The sequence below is a fragment of the Gavia stellata genome, chromosome 7, assembly GCF_030936135.1.
Source record: "Gavia stellata isolate bGavSte3 chromosome 7, bGavSte3.hap2, whole genome shotgun sequence".
Taxonomy (NCBI): domain Eukaryota; kingdom Metazoa; phylum Chordata; class Aves; order Gaviiformes; family Gaviidae; genus Gavia; species Gavia stellata.
This window is the reverse complement of record NC_082600.1, coordinates 46,160,499-46,180,902: the sequence shown is the minus strand read 5'-3', so window position 1 is coordinate 46,180,902 and position 20,404 is coordinate 46,160,499. Positions and strand designations below refer to the sequence as shown.

Genomic DNA, 20,404 nt, shown 5'->3' with positions numbered 1-20,404 from the left:
CCTATTCTTGAGACATGGACCTCGCAGGGCACTGAACTGGAACACGCTATGCTGGGAAACCAACGACAGGGTTTGTTCTTGGCTCGCTTGATGGCACATCTGATTTTTCTTGGGGAGAGAAGAGAACCAGATCTGTTCGTACAGAGAGAGCTTATGCCTATACTGGGCTGGTTTCTCATGGAAGTCTCTGGGACCTGTGGGTACCTTTTAGATGAACTTCTCCAAACCTGCTGCCAGGGTAAATGAGATAGTGGTATGGAAATTCAGTGGATTTTGGAATGGGAGTCACTGGCACTGTTGTCGATGTACTTATTGCTGTAATCATTTGAAAACAGAATGCTTTTTGATGACAGTCTTGCTGATAATAATTGGTGGGGCTTAATTGTGATAATAATGTGGTGGGTCCACGATGGATGTGTATGAGAAATAATTGAGAATAAAGGATTGAATGTCTCAAAATGTTCGTAAGAGGGGTGAACTTTGGATCTGATGTATTTTCGAACTGCTGGCTGCCCTTTGTTCTTGTTAATGTCAGAGGGGATTCTTGGAGCTGCTCAAAATGAGGCGATTATTTTGTGTTGATCAACAAAGCTTTTGCTTCTGATGGGAATATGGCTGAAGCACGGACACATAACAGGGATCTTCCACAGTTGCACCAAGCTGTTTTTCAGAATAAGATACAGGAAAAGCTGAGAGCTAGTTCTGGAAATGCTCGAGGCACAATGCTGGAAGCACCAATAGATCTCTTTGACCTACGTTTTGCTTTGGCAGCCTGAGAATTGACAATGTAATACCTTGCTGATGTGATGAATGACTCTGGTTCCAAGTCTTAAAAAAGACCTTCCAAACTGATAACGATTGCGGCTTACAGTGACGCTTTGCCAATTAAAAACTGATTCTTTTCTTTTAAATGTTAAGGGAAACATCAGTCAGGAACAATGGTCTGATGAGATTAAAGAAAGAGTAGGGCTTCTCAGAGACTGGCTGGATTAAGAGGGTTTTTTTTTTTTTATTTTGTTTTGTGTCTTTTTTTTTTTTCTCTCCGCACTGTGCTGAAAGGAGCGGAAGGTTTCATGCTCTGCATTTTGTGTGTTCATATTTCGATCCTGCAGTGGGGAGGGCTTGGCAGGAGAAGAATCAGAGTTTAGTTTAAAAACATCAATTTTCTTTGATAGTGCCGCTGCAGATAGTTCCAAGTTTCAGTTGGTAGTGGATTTCTTGTAGTATTTCTGTAACGTGATGCTCTTTGGGAACAGCTTTGAAGCTCTGCACTAGCCTTGGGGAGCAGAGGGCGTTGGGAGGGGGGTTGAACTCTCACTCCCAAGTCTTATCACTGATTTTACTGCTCTGAAGGGAGAGGTGCGAACGCCAGCATCGCTAACATCGGCCCGCTGTAGAACCTTTTTTTTGGCTCTGGGAAAGTTGCGTTGCGTTTCTGAGCATCTGTTTCGCCAGCTGTGAAAATGAAGACAGTACCCTCAGCATGTGGGTACGATGAACGTTCTTGTTAGCTAATCTCGGGAAAGAGCGTTGGAACTGTGAAGCGTCACGGGTTGTTGTTTGAAAGCGTGAAGGTTTAAAATGGTGTAAGCCACAAGCTTGCATCTTCGTTAAGAAAGAGACGTACTAACTGGGGGTCCCTCTGGGGCAACAGGGGCAAAGGGTTTGTGGGAAAGAAGAGGAATTTGCCTGTGATGGAGGGCCTGAGTGAGAATTATGCCTCATTCTAACATTTTACACAAGGTCTAAATGGATTTACTTGGAGCTTTGTAAAGCATCTGTCCAGGGCTGGATTTTGCCCTCGTACCACAGGGTGATGCAGTTGTGTTGCCTTTTGTTGGTTTTCCAGTCCCCCCCCTCCACACACTTGCTTTTTATGATCAAAGCTCCATTCTTTAAAGATATGCCAATGCCTTGTAATAATGCTCCGAAGATCCCCTATGGGGAACAGTTCTGATTAGACGCTGAGGATTTCTTTAATTTTATTCCTACTTCTTACTATTAGGAACATCTTGTTGATGAAAGTTGTGGCTTTTTCCCCTTGCCGTTACTACTTCTTCTTTGGCTCCCCTTCTCCCCAGACACTATACTCATTCTTCATGCTCTCCCGTTGTCTCGTCTTCTATAAACTTGGTTCCTTGGTTCTCGCTTTCAGTTCATTCTTTCATCTTCTACAGCACTCAGTGAACGCTTAAAAATAATAAATATTAATAATGGGGCTCTTTGAACCAGCAGGTTCTTTGCTGCTTAAGCTCACCTTTTCCTGCTGCTTATCCCCTATTAAAAGTTGCTATAATCTGCAGATCGTAGCTGTAATAACTCCTGCAGCAGTGGCTGGGTTTGTGACAAGTGTAGGATTATAGCTCCAGGTGGGGAAGTGGCAGCGGGAGCAGAGATCCTCAAAGGCACAAAGATGTTGTTTCAATTGAAATATTCTTAGCAATAAAGGAAGAGAAGCCAAAAAATTTAGTGTGGGAATAGAGCTATTTTAGCTAAATAGCCCTTCTTACATAAGTTTCCACGGAGTGTCGGTGACCTATATAGGATAATCCTGTATTGCACGTAAAATCCTGTGTGTAGAAGGGGGAAAGCGTTCTTTCTGGAGAACATAGTTTAAGAAGGCTGTACTTTTGGAGATGCTTTCAAGCCACTTTATAGGAAGTGCGTCGAAGCAGCAAGACAAACTGAGTTACATCTGTGATATTACTGTATGTTTGCTTGTAATTCCCCCCGTAGGCAGGTTTACCTCTCCTTAGAGCTACAGGAGAAAAAGATGCTGTCTGCCCCAGTGTGTAAAGTTGTCCACGTAATGTACAAGCCAGGCTCCAAAGCTTTTACCACACACGTATGTGCACGCACTCTCTTGGACATCAGCAACATTTTTACTGTCTCAAATCCCACAGACTAAGGAATGAATAAAGTAAACAGGACGGAGTGTGTGAGGTTTTCCCACCACACCTCCTTTCCTCTGTTCAACAATACAAGCTACTGGTTTAGGGGAAGAAAAGAGAATCCTGAGGTGTTGGGGCAAACTTCAGGAAACCTTATTTGTTTGTTCTACCCGGCGGTGGCTTGCCCCTGCTGAGGGGAGGTGAGCTGTTCCTAGCAGAACCTCTCTTGGGTGGGTTGCTTCCAGGCTTATGTCTTCAGCAGAAACCACACTTAGTTACTACTTGAGGCTGGGACTGGCTGGGAGTTTTTCAAGGAGACAATTTGCCTGCAGAAAATGCTGATTTATTGAAACCAGGACTGCTTTGTGGGAAAGGGTTGGTCTCCACTCAGTTCTCCTTGAGTGAATTTCTTGCGTTTGGGATAGAATTTCTTAGTCAAACCAGAGATGCCGGTTAGGAGCCAAGTGGCTTGGGTTTTTCACCTATGCTGTCACAAATCCAAAACAGGGTCCTGAAAGCAGGTTTCCTACATGCCAGAAACGCATGTCCTAACTGCAGGACTGCTCTTCTAGAGCACGTGAGGTTTTGCATGAAGGATTGCAAGGTGGATTCCAAACCTTCATCCCTATGTGAAACGAAAAAATATTTTAAGTCTCAAAAAATGTGGTGAGATGAGAAAGTAAGCGTGTCCTTGTGAAATCCAGGTGTCCTTCTGTCTCCCTCGGTGGCCTTGCTGTCTTTCCTCGCTGGTTCTGCAGGTTTGTGGCTCCACTCTTCACAGAGCGGAGCGAAGAATCTTGGGAGACCTCGGCAAAATGATCAGCACGTCAGTCACGGGAGGAGAGCGACTGACCCTGAAGCGCTGCTGGTGTATTTTGGCAGGGTCAAGGCTATACGAGGCTATATAGTTCCTAAACCCCTGCTTTCTCTGAGGAGTATTACTAGAAAAGCACCTTAAGCAGCCAAGGAAAACATAGCTGAACACTGCTGATATGTTTGTGCCTGGGCCATTATTGTTGGGCAGGGTATGAAAAATAATGCTTAGGGCAAGAGAGGAGCTTCTTGGAACAGGATGAAACACTCTCCTGCTGGTTTGATTGCCGTGAGCTCAGCAAAGGCAGGGGTAACACATGGTTTCAGTGGTGGGCCTCTTCCTTCTGATTTCTTCTCTCCCTCCGCTTTACGGAGAGGAGAGGAAAGCGGTCCTCTCTTCATCCTTTCGGAATTCTCCTTGCAGAGGGAGGAGATAACAAGAAGGCGGCCAGGAGGGGATCTCGGGTAAGCTAGGGGTGTGCTTAGTCGGGGCAGTTGTTCTGTGGTTGCTCTCTGCATCATTGAAGACCCCGGACCTGGTTATTCCAGGGCGGCTCAGCCACCCAAATCCTGATGCGCTGTGTGCTGCTTGGCTGCCGAGGGGAGCTTTCAGGGGCTTCCTCTGTTTTAAAAGGTGGGATTGCAAAACTGAGGTGCACGCCTTTACTTTGTATTTCGTTCTTCCTCCTTTTGAAAAAGGCGGGGGGAAAGGCTGGGGGGGTTGAAGCTTCATCATTGCATAGGCAAAGACAAAACGCTCCTCTTAAAGGCAAAACGTTCTGGGCCCTTGCTGTGCATTTGAGGTTTAAGTAATGGGAGTTTCCTGTTTCCAGGAAGCCAAGTGCATCCTCAGATGGTCTCTGCTAACCTGTTTTCAGAAGACTTTTGCTCATCTTGTGGTAGACGAGGAGTCTGGGCTTGCCTGTTTGGTTTTGCCCCTCCTTCTCCTTCAATTTAACGTGGGAGGCATAAGGAGTGTTTATAGCACACCGAAGCATGGGGCAGCAGAAAGCCTGAGCTAGTGGAAACCAGAACGAGGATCTCCATCCAGCTCTGTTGGGTTGCAGCGCAGAGGAATCCACGACACACAGTCAGCTCTGGAACTCGTATCATGTCAAAGCACTCCTGGATGTGAGATGAGCTCCAGTGTGTGCCCCCGGGCAGAGATGCAGACCCCGGGTACAGAGCGTTTGAAAGAACAAATGAAAACACCTGAAGCCTTGCTTTTGTGGTGGGGTTCTCTAGGTGATAATAGGCAATACTTCTTGTCAAATATTAGACAACAGTCATCTCTTAGATTAATTTTCTGTGAAAAAATATTAAGAAAAGAAAATACTTCTCTTAATCAAGTCTGAGTCTGCGCCAGGGGAGATTTAGACTGGATATTAAGAAAAATTTCTTTACTGAGAGGGTGGTGAGACACTGGAATAAACTGCCCAGGGAGGTGGTGGAGTCACCCTCCCTGGAGATATTCAAGGAATGTGTGCACGTGGCATTGTGGGACATGGTTTAATGGGCATGGGGGTGTTAGTTGATGGTTGGACTTGATGATCTTACAGGTCTTTTCCAACCTTAGTGATTCTGTGATTCTATCTTGGATTGAAATATCAGCAGATTTCTGCCTCTTGCTTCTTCTGGTTACAGTCATTAAAGGAACTTTTAAGCGGGTGATTGCTAAGGTTCCTTAGATCCCCGGGAGGATGGAGGTAAGCTGCTGCTTTTCTTCAGATGCGTAGACTGTGCTGTTAGTGATAGCTGGCATTTGGGAATTATACGAGACCTTTTTAAGGACTAGACTGTTTGCCCAAAAAAGTCAGTTTGCATCTTCTAATCAGTGAATGACGAGACTTCTTTGCATCCGTTTCATGTCCGTATTCTGCACATTTGTTAAGTATATTTAAATTATCAAGAAAAGCAAGCTATTGATCGAAGACTTCACTCTTCTCTTCTCCTGAATCAGGGATGGAGAACTAAAAAAAACAGAAGGAAAAAAAAAAAAAATCACGTTAGTGTGAAAATAGTTCCGGTAATTTAAGAACTTCGATGTATGGTTGAGCTGCACTGCAAATTCATCCTGTTGAAATAAGGACAGACACTAGGATGGTGTTGTGGGGGGTTTGCCAGACCCCAGATCAGGGCTGCATGCCCCAGCTGTTCCATGAGATGGACTTGCAAAATCCCTTCTGTGGCTGGAGCTGTATTCCTGTGGGCTTCAGTGCTGCAGTCTAGGACCGGTCATTTAAAGCTGAAGGAGCCCGAAAGAAGCCATATAGTGGATCTGTTTCCCTGACAGCTGTAGACCGTCTTTTAACCTGAAGCTCCAATCTTCAGCTGTAATCTTTGATTCTTAATGAAGTGCAACAGTATGGAGTGGGCCCAAACATTGATTTTTAAATGGAATATGATTAAATGTAAGAGCGCCTGAGTCTGTCTATCTTGCAGCTTTGTAGGTAACTCTGCGTGGACAAGAGCTGTCGCTTCGTTCGCCCTTCCTGTTCTACTGTCCCTGAGCTTTTTTCCTTGTGATGAATTCACTATGGCTTAGCAAGGAGGTGGTAAAACCGATGCAGTTGTTGAAACTGATGATAAGGTAATTTTCTCACCCTTCCAATAACTGTAAATGCCTTCGAAAGAGGATTCGCATTGCTGGTAGCGTTTGTTATTGTGTGTATACTCCTAGACATAAATCAGAGATTGACTGGTGGATAACGAAACGGTGCAGCGTGCCCGAGTGAGCAGATTGGGCAGGCATCTGAACTATCCATGTACTAGCCCACCAGAATGAGTCTGTTGCTCAGAATTTTTCTGGCAGATGTACTCTCTCCATTTTGTGTCACAGTGATTATCTACCACTTGTTTATTGAGTTTCTGTGTGGTCCACGTTATCTGAATATCTCACAGTTGCGAATGGATTGTATCTTTGTAGCACCATTTTGAGGCAGAGAATCCTGTTTACCAGTTCCTCTTTTACTGATGTGAGTGAAATCTCAATGACTTGCCAAGGATGTCATGGGAAACTTGTAAGAGACTAGAAAATATGAAATCTTGCTTTTAAGGAAGAGCCAGAGTCACTCTTTCTTCCTTCATAGCACCTATCCAAATGTTGCTCCTGGAACCTCAGGTTTAAAAAACAATGAGGGAATATTTTCTGTTATATAGGAAGACTTTTCCCAGCTAAATAAATGGCTTTCTTTGCTGTTCTCTTGGATCCAGGTGTCCCATATAGCTCAGTGGTGTGTTGTTAAGGCCTTCTCTTCTTTTGGCTGTGTTAATTGTGCATTTACTAAATTTGGATAGAACACCTTTTTCTCTGTAGATGAAGCTTAGTTTGGTTTGTTTGGGGGGAAAGGTGGGTTGGTTGGTTGTTTGTCATAGAAGAACAAAGATCTTCTGAAGTTTTGAAAGGATTGGGGAGCGGAATTCTTACCTCAGCCAAAACAGTCAATATTCTGTGGTTTGGGATATGCGTTAGAGTGTGGGAGACGATACAGGTTGTGGCCCTGGGATCTGAACTTCCTTTTTCCACAGCCTACCGCAGCACACCCACTGCTACTCTTGCCTTCTCTTGAATGCCAACTTCTGACCCGTTGAGTTTTCTTAGAAGCGTGCACAGGTTTCTAACAAGTATTTTCCTTTGAATGGATTGGCTTTTTCAGACTGTTACCCCCAGAAAAGTGTTTGTGGAGAGGATCTAATCAGGCCTAATAGTCTTTAGCAAGTTCGTGACTCCTTGAGTCCTACCATTTAGTGGTACCTAGGAGCGATGTGGTCCTGAAGCATTTACCTGTTTTAACTGCAGCAATCCTACTCAAAGCCACGAAGTGAGATGGCTGCTTTCTCCACCCTGAGGCACTCCTGGGTGCTTCCCTGAGAAAGTGATTTGCTTTGGAGTTGTTAAAAAGGCACACGCTGTTTAAAAAAAACAACTTCCCAGGCACAGGTGTGGAGATGCTGAGTATTAACACCAATCGCACAGTTCAAAATCACAGCTTTGTTCTGGAGATTGTAATAGTGTTAAAAAATTCAGCCTTGATCTTGATGAGCGCTCCAGTCCCTGAGCTTGTGTTGAATCAGGGTCAAGGATGTTAATCTGTTCATTCTTCAGAGATGGTGAGTACCTTCCGTGGCAGCTGAAATTAGTGGGAGCTGCGTGTGCTCAGCGTTTTGCAAGGAAAACAGTGTGTTGCGAGCTGCGATGTACAGAAGCCAGGAAGGATCTCTAGAGGGGTTGCACTATCTAAGATGATGCCCCTATAGTTGTTTCTTAATTAAACCCCAGACACTTTACCTGGCTTCTCTTGAGCTTCAGGACTCTGCTTTTCTTGAGCGTATTTGAGACTTCTAGCCTGGCAGCTCCTTGGAGCTTTCTATTAGGGTATTAAGGGGAGGAAAACCAGTTGGTTGCCTCAAGCTGAGGAGGAAATGCTAAACTTGAAGGATTATCTCAGTGCAATGAATTTTAAAGACTTTTTGCTGCACATGTGTGGAAAGCTATCAAAATGCTAATGGTTCTGCTGTCTTTTTTAACCCTTTCAACATATGGAGCTGTTGGAGGGGAGGCGAGAATGATGTTATTCAACTGCAAAAGGACAGACCAGCCAGAAATCAAGTTTTAAGTAGCTTTTCGTCTGTTAGCCACAACTTCTCCCAGTGATAAGGAAGAATGATGCACCCATTGGACAGACCAATTCTGCATGCGCCGTTGAGGCAATCTGCAGGTGTGGTGTAGGTCAGGTACGCTCTGCAACCAACATCCTGAGGGCTGAGGACCTCCCTCCCTGCACCACCACCCCCCCCAAAGGAAAAAAAAAAAGAAGTCGTAATGAGTTTACTGTGGCTGGATGACTCCTGTGGCCCCTTCTGGGGTGACTCGGGGAGCAGGCTGGAGGCTTGGTGCTTGCCCACCTGGTTTTTGGGACACGCACCCTCTCTGCAGTGTCACAGATGCCTCTGTTGTGCGAGAGGTCTGTGTGGCTGCGGGGAGTTCTGCCACCGCCACAGCACCTCAACCTCAGGGGCCATGGGATGGGATGGATCATCCCACCTGCGGCAGGTAGAACACAAGTCTCCTATAGAAGTGCGGGTATGTCCTCTGTTTGCTTGCTCTAGTTTTTCCACCAAGGAGACTCGGACTTCATGGTTGGACTTCATGGTTGGACTTCATGGTTGGACTTCATGGTTGGACTTCATGGTTGGACTTCATGGTCTTACAGGTCTTTTCCAACCTTAGTGGTTCTGTGATTCCGTGACTCTCCTGGCTCTCTTGGTTCGGATGGCAAGGCAAGGGAAGACGTGGGCTCTATGTGGACACACAGCTCAGAGCATTGTGTATGTTTGCTGCGTGGCAGCTGTGAGCTGGGCAGCAGGGCTCGTCTCAGATGCTGAGCAGATATGGTATTTGCAGTAGCTCTGTGCTGCTGTGGCTACTCTGCTGTTGCTGCCCAAAGCAGCTGGGCTGGTTAAATCTGCACAGGAGGCAAGCAGGCATCCTCCTCTGGGGATACGATCTGTATCTGTGAGGAACTTCTGTTCCCTTTATTTAGGTTTTTGGCTGAGGTTTTTGACATGTTAGGAATATCTCATGCAACTCTACAGACATTCTGTTAATGTTCCGCTTTGGAGCCAGGTAAATACTTGGATAACGGGCAATATAAATAACTGAAATTGCGAGTGTTATTAAACCCATGAGACTCAGTCATTCCTTTAGCTGTTTCTGAAATATCTTAGAGCAATGGGTCTGTCTCTGCTTATTGTTTTAATCAGGACTAGCCAGGCAATTTCAGCCCCCAGGAGAGCCCAAATCACTGAGCTGCAGGTTTATTTTTGCCATCAAGGTTGTGGCTTTCAGGTTTCAATGAACTTTCAAAGTTTTGTTTTGTTTTTAACTTTTTAAAAGTCATATTTACTGTTAAATATTAGCTGCCAGCTTATATTCAGAGCATCAGTGTTTTCCCTTTTGCAGCTGAAGAGTATGGTTGCCAATACGTAACACTTGGGGGAAGGAGCAAGGGCAGGCAGTATAAAAAGGATTGCTGCAGGGATCTCTTTGAGCTTGGTATCAGGAGGATGTCGGATGAAGTCAAGGTAAAGGGGTTGGTGAGTACTGAGAGACTGGAATAGGATTTTCCTTTCTCATTCAGCATGTGTATGATGAGGTATTGCTTTGCTTGGGGCATCCAAAGCTAGATTGGATAGGACACTGGGGAGATTGGCTTTTAGGAAAACTGTTTTGATTTGGATTGTTCCAAATGATATGAAGATATGGCTGGTGCATAGTGCACTAAGCATTGGGGTACTTGCAACATCTACTATAGGTGTTGACCGTGATTTCCTGTGTGGCTTTTAGCAAATTTATTGTTTTAAGACTGTGTGTGTGTATTTATATATTTGGGAGAAGGAATAAATATTCTCCATCCCTCCCCACCTCGCTTTGTATTTTTCCCAGCATGGACAGTTACAATCCACTTGTCAATCTCAATTTCAGTGGAATCTTCTCTCTCTGATTCTTACATTTCTCAATGTGTGGCTTTAGGCATTGCAAACAATATCTTCTAATAAGAAATGATTCCCCCAGAAATTTTTCTAACTAACTTGTTACTTGTTTTCTTTTGTTTTGCTTAATCTTGAAAATCTAAGATTGCATGCATAAATGGATGGCTCTTATTGTGTCCATAGTTGTTTTGCAGACAAAAATCTTAAACGGTGCAACTGCTTTGCAGTTTCCATTTGGTTTTTTGTGTGTGTAAAGAGAAGGGAGCCTGAGCTGCATTCTTCCACCACAACCCCTTCTTTCATGCTAGAAGATGAAGGTATTGGCAGTGGGAAAAGTAGGATTTACAGAGCAATGTATGTACATGACATACCAACCTCACTTCTGTGATTAAGTATGCAGTTAATCTCTGCAGATTAAACTAAGCACAGATGCAAACCTAAATCCTCTACTATTTCTCCAGAAACATGCCATTTAGAGTTGGGCATTTGGATGAGCCTGTAAAGCAGGTTGCTGGGCCGGCCAAAGGGGTAGTGGGATATGCAGGCGTGGTCTGTGAAGGGTGTTTATTGGAAGGGAATGGGTCACCCTCTTTGATAGAAAGCAGCGCAGGTGTTCGTTTTATTTAGGGTTGCCTTGGGAGAGTAATTCTTGTGCATGATAGAATAGGAATCTCTGGCTGCTTTTATTTTTTTAATTGCCTGCATAATTTAAAAGCCCAATTCTCCTTTCTGCATGAGGAAAGAAGGGATGCTGAAATTGTGATTGTCTGATTGTCAGAAACCACAGTCTAGAAGTTGCCATCCCACAGCTGTTGGCCTCGTTTGCATGTACTAGCCTATGTTTCTGAGGTGAGAAGGGTTGTAGGAGATCAGCCCATGAGAATAAACAGGGAAAGTTCCCCTGTTGCTCAGACTGGACATATCTGTGCTTTCCTATAGGAGAAAGAGAGGTTTGGCATGTTGGAGTTGTTATGCTCTGAGAGATTTCAGTCTTCATTGTAGCAGTAATTATTTCCACCAAGAAGCTTCATATTTCCAGCTTCTCAAGCCTGAAGACACCTTGCTGGATATGCACCAGCATGATGGGTAGGACACCTTCTGGAAAAGGGAAAGTGCTTGGTTCAAATATTGGCTTGAAGTTGGGCAAAAAGGGTGTATGAACCACTCTGCAGTATTCCAGGAGCCAGGCACTCAGTCACATTACTAGCTGTTGGATGAGCTGTGGTTGTTGACCATGTGTGTGGTGTTAGCCCATGGCAAATGAAAGGTAATGCAGTTCAGCTGAACTCTATCATTGCTACATTAAATTACCTCACGTCAGCTGCAGCGGATGAGCATGCACATGGAGAGCTACCACAGCTCAGTTGATGTACAGCCTACGGTTGCTCCAGTGTACTGTAACTTTATTGGGGCCTTCACTTGGGTGTTCTGCTGACGAAGCAATAGGTAATAGCCAGTTGCAAGGAGAAGGAAAATCTAGTTGTGCCTCCAATTAGAGGATATTGTCCCTAAATCTCATAATGTTTTTGGTTCGGGGAGTTCAGGCTGCTGAGTTTGGGGTTGATGGAAATAGAGATTTTTCAGCAATTATTGTACCTGCTTTAAAAAAAAGAAAAAGAAAGTTTGCCTTTTCCAGCAGATGTTGACTCCCTTGCCAGGAGGGAGGTCCTCTTCCCTGTAACAGGCACTGGTGCCAAACACATTTTTGTTCTCTTGGGAATGTTTTTCCTGAAAGGTTCCTTTTATCTGCAGTGGATTTTTGTGCTTTAAACACAGGAAACATTACTGGGATTTTTCCAAATATCTGAGAGATCTTTTTTTTTAACTGAATTAAAATTGTCCCGTTTGATAGTAGATCAAGCAGCAGTCTGTCCTTATCTTCAGTTCCTTTGTCTGTAGGATCAGTACCTTGCTAAGGAATGCCAGGAGGTACTGAATGACCTGATCTTGCCCATGGATGATTCAGCAAGCCTTGGCAGCCTGGAGCCATGCCCAGTTTGGCTGCCATAATGGGGTTTGAAAGGCAATTGGTGTAAAAATGATGCTGGAAAAGATGTAGGATGGCACTTTGGCTCCCCTGCATTTACAATAGGAAGAGCTGGCTGTTAGCAAAAGCTTTTGTAGGGAGCCTGCGTCAGCGCAACTTGAGGAGACCAAGAATTGCGGCAAGTGGCTTTGCACCAGTGGGCAGTGGGGTGGTCTCGCCTTGGTCAGACCCGATCCCCAGGGGCTCAGCGGCTGGGGGGGGTGAGGTGGGCCATGCTGGCTTCAGGACCTCTAGGAGGAGAGGGGAACGAGGGCTTGCTCAGAGGAAGTCTTGAATCTTTTGCCCCCAAGAACTTATCTTGGCAGAGTGAGCGTGACCACGGTGATGGGCAGTGCTTTCTGCAGTCCCAGTGGTTATGATCTGAGCTGTTTGGTACCGGCGACGTGACGCTGGCAGCACCGCTGCAGCGTTATGGGGCCAGGGTCCCAGATGGTTCTATGTCCTTGTGATTTGGCTATGCATCCTGTTTTCTTCCAAGCCTGGGCTGAAATCTCCTGTTATTGGTTGCTAAAAGCTTTTAGGCTGGAAACTGTCCCATTCCCATCATCTCCCAGAAATCAATCCCGCTTGGCCCACTCTTTTCTCCAGCTCCAGTCTTTCTCCTTTACTGGGATTTTCTGGAAACCAAGGTCAGAAAGTATTTCTTAAACGTACGTGAGATTTCGTATCTGTTGTTTGTGGCACAGATCATTGCACGTGGCAGAATGCATACGCAAGTTCATGCACAGCCAGCTTTCACTGCACAATGAAGATGTGGTTAAATGGGAATTAGGATTAATACTGGAATTCAGATTCTCGTAGTTGGCTGGTAATAACCTAATCTCCTCAAAGGCTGCAGGCAGGTTGGCAGCATTCAGCTCAAAGCTGTTGTTGTTTGCAAAACCTGAAAGAAATTGAATTTTGATACTAAGAGAGCTTTAATCAGAGCCTTTCAAGCTATCATATGCTCTTCCCATTCCTGTCTCAAATGCTGCCTTTTAATTTCTTTAATGTACGACAGTCACCTAGGCTTCTAGGTTTGATGGGCGTTTGACAGTAATATTTTTCATTTCCCTTTGTAAGAGCTTAGGGATTCTCATTGATTTTAGAAATGTATAAATTGCATTCTGAAAGTTGATAGACCAAAATCTCTGTACAGGCAGAGTGAGATACGTCCATGTAGGGCAGCACGCACTCCTCAGTTTAAAGTGTTTAGAGTGCTAAATGTCCTTCAGGTAAGGAGGCTCAAGAGGCCACAGAAGTGTGGAGCTCCTCGGTGTGATGTGGTCAGTTCAGTCTCGCCTGGTTCGATTGTTGCTGTGGTAGGGATGACCTGTGAGAAATGCGTTGGTGAGTCTGTGCAGGTTATAAAATGAATCACTGCATTTGATATTAAGGCTCGTGTTGGAAGACGACATGTTTTAAGATGAATTGTTCTGGCTTCTCCTGTGTACTGTGGCTGCAGTGCAATTTTCTGTGTACCTTGTCTCGACTGAAAGTCAGACATTTAGTTACTTGGATAACTTGTATCTTCAGTTAAATCTTGATTAAGGTGGAGTTTATGCAGGCTTAGTCCTGCATTCTCAAATGGGACAGAGATGTAGTTTACCTACATGTCTACTTTAGATTCCTTGCTTCCAGCCTTCTCTTGGACAGCAATTTTGATGATTCTGCCCAAACTTTGAGAGCTGCCCTTTGCAAAACCTTTTTCTATCTGTATCACTGCTAGTGGTAGCCTGGCAAAGTGACGTGCTTACTCTGTCTGCTTTTCCTTTGTTTTAAATCAACAGCCCACCCTGTGGATGGGCCCCCTTTGCAGAGGGTATCGAAGGTCTCTATAGTTTGATGATATATGCCACTGTCAGTCAAAGTCTCTCTATCTAAGCCACTGAGGCTGGAAGGAGCAGAGACATATCGACTAGATTTGAGTGGAAAGCTGCTTCTGATGCAATTCAATATCCATGTTGCCCAAAAGAAAATGACTTGTCTGCAGAGGTGATGATGAAGTGCCTTTATCAAGACCTGAATCCACTCTATCAATTTGTTTTTTCTTAAGCCTGCTTATTCAGCCCTCACCTTAATAGATTTCTTTTGATGGTTTTTCTGCTGCTTTTGTGTTGGTCCTCCTTGCTAAGGTTGCCTCTCCTCTCACTGTCACCTTGTGCAGAACCTGTTATCAAATCATCCTATTAATCCTCTTAGATAGTCTGTAAAACACTTAGCATCAAGCAGGACATTCTTTCCTGAGCTATGAAGTTTCCTTGCATACCTTAAGTCACCTGGCTTTCGGGATGTGAAAATGAGAAACGCACTGAAGTTTTGCCTTCCCAAGGCGCGGGGCCTACATGATGACTGGATTAAGATTTGAAAGACAGTGACTTTATTTATTATTGCAACTGTGTCTGTCTCCGTTGTTCTTGGAGAATAGGAGAGCTTCAGAAACATTGGGTCAATTGGAATTCAGATCTCTGCGGGAGCTTGCAAGTCCCTTAACCTGCCTTCAACAAACTTGTGCTTTAACGGGAAAGTTTCTGGTTTAGTGTGTGTTCTGGTTTTAAAAACCAAATCTTTGGTCTTTCAGCTCCATTTCTTCTTTTCTTCTACAGAGATTAACGGTAAGGAAAAGTGGATAGAGAGGGAACCCAGGCGAGTCTGGCAGCCAGCAGCCAAGGTTAGTAGAGAGGCGCGTGAATTGTACCAGCACAAGAAGGTTTGTTTTCGTTAGCTAAAAGCATCCAGTTCCACTGGCTCTGACACCTTCGTCTTCTGCAGGAGCCAAACAGCTTGGTTGAAGGCATGCAACTATTCATGGAAGTACCTTATGAGCATCTTAAAACGGTTGCTTTCTTCAATATTACAACTGGTTGGAGGGTTTGGTCTGTGGCTTTTCTGGTGTGTGGTGGGAGGTGGCAAAGACTGCTTCAACCAACGCTCTGTAATGAGACAGTGCCATGCTGGGGGAGGCCTGGGGAGGGGGTGAAGCTCAGTGATTTCTCAGCCTGTGAAAATCCACGAGAGCATGCGTTGATGCTACTGCTTGCTGTTCTAGCCTCTAGCAAGCAGATAGGGAGCTATTAAACCCCTCTGAACAGAATCGGGGGTGAGGGGAATATCTCTGTAACTTCAGCTTGCATCAGTTGTACAAATAACTTGGAGAAGAACAAGCACAGTGATAGTGTTTACAAAAAAGAAACAAACAACCACCAAACCAAACAAAAAAAACTGCAAACCAACAGCCACATCACCACCACCCTCTCGCACATCGGCAGGATGTGTCTACCCCAAACGTGAGACTTCAAGAAGACTCAGGTTCTTGTGCTGGCTGGTTTGAACTGTGCAACTATTGGGGGGGGGAAGTGGCATTCTGACCTGGGCATTAGCTGTCCTGCCACTTAGGTGAAGCACTCCTTGAAGTCGAGGAATTTTTGATGGCTGGTTTGGCCAAAGCCTTAGTATTGCAAAAAACAAATTGTGCTGTGTCTCTTTTGTCATAGCTGGTAGAGATGTATGGGTGTGAGTAAACTGCTGTCTCGCTGATAGTACCTTAGGGAGCCCAGAGTGATGGAAAATGTGTCTTATGAATGCTCGGTGGCAATTTCTTGCTCTTTCTTCGCCTGAGTCAGCTCTGTGCTCAGCAGTGAGACTGAAAGGGCTGACAGAGGCCCTTCACCAGCACTTGAAGCTGTACCTCAGAGCAGATCTAACTAATGGTGCTGGGCTTTTCAAAGCATTTGCAGTCCTGCCTGTGGAAGGCCAACCAACGTCACCACAGCTCGTACAGCTCCACCAACACTTTTTCTTTCAAGATTTCCCAACCGCGGCCAGGAATGCGCAGCCCCTGTGCTCTGCCGCGCCCCGGCCAGCTCCGTGTTTTGATGCAGACGAATGTGGTGGGATGATCTGTAAACATGGCTGTGTGTACTGATGGTGAACGTATGCAAGCTGCTTGCACAGCGTTACTCCTTTATCCCCCACCCACCCGTGCCCCCTGCAAGCTCAGCTGCCGCTTTATCACTCCTGATAAGCGGGTGTGCGATCTGAGGCAGAGCCATCAGCCAGACTGAAGGCAGGCAAGAGTCCCACGTGCATAGTTTGGGGGCAGCTTGGTTTCTTTTCTGATAAGCCTGTGCCTCTTGCGGCAGTACGGCGCGCACTCCTTTTAAACCGTAATCATAATCCTCTTTGCAGCCGGCGCTGCGATCCTCGCAGGAAGCATTAGCAATATCACAAAGTGCGGAGACTTCATTGTTTTCCCCTAATCTACAAAGGGAGCTGAGGCAAGACAGAGGAAACTTTAACCTATTCCGTGCCTCAGCGGTAAATAATTAGTTTTTCACTGGGTGGGTGAATGGGGGAAGCCTCTTAGTTAAGATAAAGTAAGTGCAAGGCTCATAGGCTTATCTTGCTCTGTGGAATTCAGGAAAGGACGTGTCCTTGAATTCGCCTGTCTGGCGCGCCCTGTTTTTGTGTTTGGGAGAAATGAGTCTATTAGAGCTGCCCGAAGTGATTGCTGAGTATAAGGCACCTCTTGCCAGGAAATGCGGGAGCTACGCTTTTGTTTAAGGACCTTGAACAAAAGGCTCTGGATGTTTAATAATGTGCAAATTTGGGTGGGTGGGATATGGGGAAGGTTAATAGGGCAGACTAACAGAGGAGGAGCTGAGCTTGGGAGAGGAGGAGAGGAACGCCGAGGACACGGCAGCAGCCAGAGGGAAGTAAAACGGGAGAAGCAGCCCCTTTTTGCCATGTTAAAGTTAACTTAGTCACCACTGGCAATTTTGGGGTAAGTGCAAGCTGTGTCTGCTGAAATAACGGTATTTCCGACCAGGGTAGCGCGAGAGGCCACGGCGTGACTCCACGGGGTGTTGGCGTGCGAGGCTGCGTGCTGTTTAAGTGCTGTCTAGGGCCCGACCCATCGCAAGGGGGGACGTGCTGGGGGAGCGCTTGTGGGTGGGAATTCACTTCGGGTCAAGGCTTTACGTTCGCAAAACTTCTCCTAGCAAGCTGCCTGCCGTAAAATTCTTCTTGTCGCAGCGGGTTCTGCGCGTTCCCTGGGCAGGTCTGGGACTGAAGCCTGGGGGCTGGCTCAGCCTGGCACGGGGGGGCACAAATCCGGTACGGTGAACAGTCCGCTTGCATGTGTGCCGTGTCTGTGGAAGTCCTTTAATCCAAAACACGACGAGAGCAAAGGAACAAAACAAAAGCCTCTCAAAAATAGCATGAGATAAGGATCTGGAGAATTTGCTTTTTATTTCTCTGAGGAGTCCCTGGAGACTTCTTCTTTTAAGGGAAGAAATGTAGCTTTCAAGGTCAAGCCTTTCCCCCCCCCTCCTTTTTCTTCAGACTTCAAAGGCAGTCAGCTGAGAGCTTCTTAGGAATGCTACATCTGTTCAGAGCAAATGTGGATAGGAGGGAAGGCACTTTTTCCTCTTCCAAAGTGTCTGAAATTTGTACACAAATTTTCTTGAGAGTGCGGTAAACAAGACGCAACCTCAGCGGGGATGGATGGATGGCACGTGGTAGCGAAGGGTGGAAAGACCGCGAGTGAGAGTGGTTTTCTGCAGAGGCATTTAGTTGAAACACAAGTTTTATTTGCCTGATGCTTTAATAGAAAACGCTTTAATGTCTGTGCCTTTAAATAAAATCAATTCGGAAATTGAAACTGAATAAATGGACTGAAAGGTGAACTCCTAATGCCTGCCTGCTCCTCCTCAAACTCTTAGCTTGGGCTAGCTTTGTACCTGCTGACACATAGTCTTTTCTTTTTATTAAATAGCTTGTCCTTTTGCTTTCAATCTTAATCTACATGTGTCAAACAGTGAAATCAAACAGTTTTGCTTTCCGACTCGAACGCTTAACTACTATTCCTTCACCGACTGATCCAAAGCCTATTGGCAGCGGAGGGGCTTTGGATCCGGCGCTTGACGTGCCATGGAAAAATGGCACTGCAAGCTTGGGGGATACAGAAGGTGGGCTCCGGAATTGGGCTTTAGTTTTCACACCGCTCTGCCTATAACGGCTGGGAATTTATTGCTGATTTTGATGAAAGCTGATGTGTGGCGTTGCTGAGAGTGTTTGGAAATCCTCTCCACAGTAGGACTTAGGGACAGGATCAGGTCTCAGATGGTCCTGTGCATAACTGCCTCTTCACATCTCAAAAGTGTAACTGAACTGCAAATGGTTTTCACACCAATTATTTCCCTCTTGCTTTTGAATAGAACCGGGTGGGGGGTTGTTTATCCCATTTCCCTGGTGCAGCTGAAACTGGGAGCAGCAAGCTTGTGCTGAAGCTGTTGTCTCTTCTGCACGTTTCCCATAAGGAGGCCAAGGAGTGCGAGATTCTGTGATTTGTGATTCGGCGTGTGGCTTTGTCACATGCATACCCAGCCTGAAGATGATAGAAACCTCGGTGCTGCCTCACTTCAGGTTGGGTAAGTATGTTTTGTTTGTTGCTTTTGTGGGTTTTTCTTTTAAACTAGGCTTCTTAAATGAAGAAGAGCAATATTGAAGCTCCTGAGTAAATAAGCAGAGAAGCCTGGCTTCATCTTGACTAATCTGTTTAACCTTCATCAGCCCAAATATTTACTCTAGGCATTGAATATCCAGGCAGTGTAATTCTGATGCTAAAATTCGGGCACTGAGAATGCTGTAGATTGACTAATCCTGCAGAATTTCAGAAATCCCTGTCTGCGTAAATAAACTTCCTGTATGAAGGATTATAACTAAATAAATGCTTGTGAATTCAGATCAGCAAAGCAGAAGTAGAGCAGTTGGCCCTCTTCTTGTGTTGCTTACTTATGTATTTTTATAAGGATATTCGTCTTAGTCTAAATAGACTTATAAAGAAAACTGCAAATCTTGAAGCACAATGCTATCATACACTGCAGGAAGAAAGTTTACCTCTCTGCCTTTTTGCTAGTAACTTTTCTTTTATCAGTTTTCAAATTGCCAACAGCTTGATTTACCCAGGCTGTTGAAATTTGTTATTCTTTCTGGGCACCGCATTCTGGTGAATCTGTTTTGTAGGTCTCTGTCCCTTTCCTGCAACCGGGCAATGTAAAGGGTTCATGAAACTGCTGTATTGAGGATAAAAAATTTGCAGCTTGATGGCTGAAGACCCCCCAGACTCCTTACACACACACGTTCCCCCAGCTGCAGAGCAGAGCCGACAGCATCTGGATTTACCAGCAACAACGTTGGCACCTTGAGAAGTCTTGTCTGTCGTGTCCGTTGCAGGGAATACCTATAAGCTCCCAGTGTGTAAACTTGTTGGTGTAGGTATGGTGTAAGCGACCTCCTGAGCAGTTTGGCTTCTGTCCTATTACTATATTAATTATCCTGTCTTTGTGAGATTTAAGTGCAGACTTATCGGGGATCCTTATCTCGGAGAAGTTCAGTTAATATCCTTTGATGTTGCCCTATCTGTTACTGGAGATCGTTCCAGAGATGTGCAGGCTGTAAACACCCAGGGGAAAGGGGTTAGTTTGGCTATTGTAAAGGGAATAACTAAAAAGAATGGGATCGAGTTAGAGAAATAAAATCAAAACTGAGGAGGGCTTCCCAACAGCATTGTTCATGAGGTTCATGAAAAGCTAACGCGTGCTCTGCCATCTGAGAGTTTTGAGAGTAGCCTACAAATATGAAATAGTAGGAAGGACAGTGGGATGGAGTCGTTCCCTGTCGGCAGGGAAGGATCCCAGCCAATCTCCCTCACCGCTTCTTGCTCATAAGATTCTGTGTAACAGTAGAAGACTAGAAGGAAGAAATTGCCCAGCTGCTGCGTTGTCAGGAAGATGTCTAGCCAGGAACCTGTGCTCTTTGTGGCCACTTGGTCCTAACAGATAATTCTCCCCGCTTGAAAGGGACCAGTAAGGAAAGAATTGCACCTTGCTTTACTTGCCAATGTGCTCCGTAGGGAAATTTCTTCTCTGTCCCATGTTGTGTTAGTCAGTCCTTTTAACACTATATTTGAGGAAGAATCACTGCAGCTAAGCAGCTAATCTCATTTCTGTCCTCAGATAAGATTGTTATCAGAGTAATTGTCTGTTTGCTCCCCCTCCTGTGTCTAATCAGAGTGGATTGTGCCAGTACCTCCTGGGGCAGAGGAACTCGGATGCTGATTGCCCTCAAAAGAAAAGAGAAAATCCTCAGTGTATATTTAATGTAAACTTCAGTTTTGTTA

General features: G+C 45.2%; 1 protein-coding gene across 4 annotated transcripts in view; it reads left to right on the top strand.

Annotated features, from left to right (window-relative positions):
- Positions 1-20,404, top strand: part of TSPAN18 (tetraspanin 18) — a 135,536-nt gene that overhangs the window by 16,780 nt on the left and 98,352 nt on the right. The window contains exon 1 of one of the 4 annotated variants that reach the window (XM_059819420.1): positions 14,869-14,893. The exons of 2 other annotated variants lie outside the window; for them this stretch is intronic. The gene's annotated coding sequence lies outside the window, so the exon portion shown is untranslated. Of the gene's footprint in view, positions 1-14,868; positions 14,894-18,627; positions 18,654-20,404 lie in introns of those variants that run through there. One more of the 4 variants, XM_059819419.1, reaches the window with a different exon arrangement.